This window comes from Penaeus vannamei, chromosome 3 (genome assembly GCF_042767895.1).
Source record: "Penaeus vannamei isolate JL-2024 chromosome 3, ASM4276789v1, whole genome shotgun sequence".
Taxonomy (NCBI): domain Eukaryota; kingdom Metazoa; phylum Arthropoda; class Malacostraca; order Decapoda; family Penaeidae; genus Penaeus; species Penaeus vannamei.
The window spans coordinates 10,416,330-10,421,329 of NC_091551.1; the positions used below are offsets into that span (position 1 = coordinate 10,416,330).

Here is a 5,000-nt window from a genome sequence, read left to right on the forward strand (position 1 = left end):
TACGCCATGCCCAAATAACCGTAAGATTGATTAATACGTTTAAGTGTGTAAACATTTATTTAAGAAAACTTTATATTCATACGTCCATCTTTTTTCAAAGGTTAGGAAAATACATATCAATTACAATGTTTTATTCGTAACACTCAGTATGCAATAGGTTTGTTTAATAACTGATCCATATTAAATAACTCTTTTTTATTATTCTTGAAACCTCACTTTTTCACTCGCAGCTTACTCAAAAAATGCGGTTTTCACGATTATTACAACCTTTACAATTTGCAAGCAAATAAAACACCAACAGTTGATCTCTCTGCCCAGTGGAGTTCTTTAAAGCATTAAATACCGCATTTAAGTTCATTTTTTTTCTTAATATAGAATGCCTGGCCACATTTAGGTAGCAGAATGGGGGCAGGACATATAAATCACCTTCTGATAGACCTACAAAGTACATTTATGTTTGTTGTGAAAGATTCCCCCTGCTGGCACTTGGTATAAATTCTTACAGCCATTTATTTGTTGACTGACTTAAATTTTATTTTATTCTTTACTTCAAAAGATTAATTCGTCATTTAGGAACTGGTTAATGACGAGTGGGATCACTGAATGGCGAGGCACTGATATGGAAGATCTAATTCCGTCCAAGAGAATCAAAGGAACGGAACGAAAAGAAAACGGGTAAAGAAAGAAAGAAAAAAAAGAAAACGGAAAAACAAGAGCGATCGTATGTTAAATTTTACAAAATATATATTTTCTATCATAGATCTTGATGTTGATTTTTCTTTTTACTCTAGTATTTCTAGTGCGAAAATATGAATTATACCAATAATATATTTATCTTCCATTTGATCAAGTAAGAAATAAAATAATAACAAATAATGAAAATTAAAGAAAATGAATGAATAGTTTAACTACAATTAGATTTTGTATATTGTTCTTTGTATCGTTTCTTGTTTAATCGACTTACTTTACGGAAGGCCAACCGTTTTTCCTATATTTTATTCACAAGCTTTATTTATTCAGGGTAGTAACCATGCGAAAATATCTACAAATCAGGTTTCCATCAAAAAATAATTTCAGTCTTCACTGGTGTTATAGGTTTCTTTCAGGGATGGTGGTAGTTACATGTCTCTAAATGGTGTAAGGTTTGAGTAAATGCTGGATTATATATCTAAAACAGCTATCTAAACATAATTTGGGCTCAGTAGAGGAGTATGCGAACTGACCAGCTGGCTGACAAAGAAAGAAAAATCGTCCTTCGGGGGGCTTCGATAAGGGTTAATTTCTATTTAGCCTGACTAGCAAAATAACCCTTACGTAAATCCCCGTGGAAGGAAGAACCGTCAATCCTCTTGAATCGTCATCTTTAAACCTCCTGAACCCCTAAATGACAGCCCGGGGTTCGCCTGGTCCATCCGCATATCCTAGACAGCTAAAAAACATCTAAGCTATACGTGGAAAATAAAACATTGATTATAACACGTTTGCTATTCCTTAAGGCAACAATGTAAAATACAACATTTCCTACACCACAACCAGTAAGGAGAAAGCCTCAATTCCCTCAAAGAAAAAAAAAGGTGTATTGATGCATTAAAAAGTTTTATTGATTTGACGTCAAATCTATTGGTGCAGAATCATAGGCCAACGTTACGGGTTGTGTGAGTCTTTTGTTTTTTTTAAAGGTATTACCAGCTTCACATACAGTTATACACAAACGTTGATACAAACTTATGTGGAGGCGCGTTGATGCAATACTCTTTTGATATACATAGTGATGGGTGACTGTAAAACGCACTCACGCTGACTTACTGGCTACACGAGTTAAATGCACACAGAAGGGTTGTTCTTTGATGAGTACAAGGGGGGGGGGGAGGAGTATTGCACCAACTGTAGCTCCGACGATCAACCTCCTGCCATGTTAACGAAGTAAATCATTTACTACGGTACAAACAGTAGGGTCAGGCGCAGGAGTCACAGAAATTTCGAAAAAGGGGAGTTTCGGTTTTAAACTGTAGTAAAAATCTAACTTCTACAGACCTGTAAAAGCCGTGACATTGATACAAATTTTTTTTTTCTCGTTTGGAGCAAATATGTATTTTGCACTCGTCGAAGGTACCAAAACGAAAGAGCGAAAGGTTGGTTAGTGAATGCGGTTCATAAGTAAATAAATAAATGAAGCTAATTTGATTTATGTATTGATCTATCAATCTACTTTACATAAACTATAAACACATTTACATACCTCTATACTTCAAACACATTTTACAATTGTTGAAACATAATGTGCAAGAACAAAAACATAATATTTTCAAGACTAAAGTGAGAAATTACATAAATGAAAAGAAGAAAGAGCCAAATGATAAAAAAAAAACCATGCAAGTGCAAGCAATGGCCCTTAAGGATGTTGATAAGTGTAGATCAGCATAATATGGGAGTTAATTGAAAAAAAAAACGATAGGTAGTGTATGAGAAATGATGCGATAAAAGAGTCACAGTGTAATCTGATGACAATGGGACAATAGACTGTGTAGAGCACTTAGTATAACGCAAAAAAAAAGGTGTGGACACAGCGATAGGGGGTCAGGATATACCATTAGGATTATGGGCTGGAAGGAAGTTTACGATGGGTAATGCCATTAGGGCGAGCGGCTGGCGGGCTGGGGGCGGGACGCAGAACGAGAGGGGTGAGAAATAGAGTTAAAAAGGAGAGCGAGAGACAGATGCCAGATCGAGAATAAAGCGACTGTGAAGAAAAAAAGAAGAAAAGCAAATAAGGAGGAGCCTACGAGGGCGAGGTCCAGAGATGGAGAGAAGAGGCGAGGGGGGGGGGGGGAGGGAAGTAAGGAGGGGAGGGAGGGAGGGAGGGAAGTAAGGAGGGGCGGGAGGGAGGGAAGTAAGGAGGGGAGGGAGGGAGGGGAGGCGCTCAAATCCCTGGCGAGTGCGAGAGCTTTGTTCTGAGCGGAAAGGAAATGTATGTTAAGTGTGCTCGTTGCCTGTGCCGGGGCAGACGTGGGCCGGGCGCGAGGATACAGCTGTCCGTGCTGTGTCTATGGCGCTGGATCTTGCTGCATGTATTGAATGTGTCGCTGTAACTTTGTCTTAAAATCTCCAGTTGCAGTTGGTGCTGGTACTAATGTATCGCTGTAATTTAGATATCCGTGTGTTGTAATTATGCCATCGTATTGTATACAACGTTATGTAATTAATCCTTCGCGGACCTGAAATAAACCTCATTTAATCAACCAGCCCTTAAAGTGTTGTGTCAATATTCGCTCATGCCAGAGGAATGAATGCCTGGCGACGAAAAAAATCTGTAGGTACGTAGTGCGCGTTAAAAAGAAGAAAAAAAATGAGATTGATAAACGCTGCAGCAAGCCAGGAATGCGAGAGGGGATGCGAGGGGCGCCGGGCAACATAGGGCTGTAGGGCAACATAGGGGAACGCATGTTGAGTCACGGGAGGGGAAGCGAGTACTGAAAGTGGGTGGGTGTTTTTTTTAATTTTTTTTTATTTTGCGTTTTTAATCAAATCAAGGGGAGGGGCAGGCGAAGAGGAGAACAAGAATTAAGAATCAGTGTCGAGATGCGATAGATAAAGAGACCGTAATTAAGAGTCGGATATAAATAAGCGAGGGGAGAAAGTAATTTGGGAAACAAAGAGAAAATGGCAGAATGGAGATAAATGAGACAAAGGGGGAATCTGAAATAATAACAAGGCGTCGGAGAGGCAGCGTGAGAAAGAGGAGAGGTATCATTTGGAGTGTGACGTCATAACCAGGAGAGTAAAGAGTAAAGAAGTTAAGAGTAATGGGATGTGAGCCGAGTGGGGCGAATTTGCAAAGAAGTGGCGGGTGAGAGGTGCCCGGGGGGGGGGGGGGGGGCTGTTAGGAGCGCCCGAGGCCAAAGTCGCGAGGCAGACACAATTAAGGAGTGGAGGAGTCTCCAAGCCGAGCGGAGTGCCACTTGGAGAGCGAAGTGCCCGGCTCGCGATGAGAAAGACAGAAAGAAAGGTTAACGAGAGAAGGGAAACACGCAAAAAAGAGAGACAATGGAAGATATGATACGTAAAAAGATTTTGGAATTTTATCGATGGGAAAAAAATATAGGCCTGCTTACAGGGTAGGACATGAGAATGGGAATAATTGAGGAATTTTTAACGAAGAGATCTACGGAAAATGTTACATGAAAATTAGTCCAAAATAGATAAAGAAAAACAATGTACATAGAAAAAAATAGCTGTTGAAATATCAAATACTTGGCAAAATATATGTATATAAATGTATGTAGAAAATAATCGTTAACTAAGGTAAACAGTATCAAATATTCTTTTTTTTTCCTTCCTGCTAAATAATTATATCCAAAAATACATTTCTCTCAAGAGATTGTAATTCGACAACAAAACACATTCGTTGTCTGAAAAATATGGCACTGGAAGCAAGCACTGGCAGCGTGGGTGCACAGACGAGGTCAGGAGGAGGAAGGGGGGCAGGAGGGGGGAGGGGGCGGGGAGGCAGACTAAGAAGAGGTCGAGAGGGCGAGATGGACGTCGAGGGCCTCGCGAGGATGATCCAGGAAGGGGCGGGGAGGGGAGGGGACATGGGGGGAGTGGGGAGAGCCAGGAAGTTTCCAGACAATCTCGCAGTCTTTCTGGAAATTCCCGGAGAGGGTCAAGGATTTTGGGGCTGTTGCTGTGGCACCTCGGGGGGGGGGGTGCAGCCACGAGGTCATCCGGAGAGAACGCCGTGAGCGCTGCCGTGAGCTCAGAAGGAGAGGGCGAAGCGGCCCTGAGAGGAGCGGAGAGGCCGAGAGGGAAGATGGCGGCATCGTTGCACGGTCAACAGGCCGGGGATTTTAGAAAAGGGGATCAGCCTGACGTCCGCAGCCCCCGTGGGTTCTCAGGGCAGAGTCGGAACGCGCGAGGGAGCCGCGGAGGATTGTCTAGAGCCATGAAGGACGAGAGGAGGGAGCCATCCCTCACGAGAGGCGATGAGATGAGGTGGATGC

At 42.0% G+C, this 5,000-nt stretch overlaps 1 long non-coding RNA gene across 1 annotated transcript in view; it reads right to left on the reverse strand.

Annotated features, from left to right (window-relative positions):
* Window positions 1-116: 116 nt before the first annotated feature.
* The window catches only part of LOC113809609 (uncharacterized), a 23,684-nt gene continuing 18,800 nt past the window's right edge, over window positions 117-5,000 (reverse strand). The window contains exon 3 of the long non-coding RNA XR_003476073.2: window positions 117-5,000. This exon is cut by the window's right edge and continues 358 nt beyond it. This is a non-coding gene — a long non-coding RNA (uncharacterized lncRNA).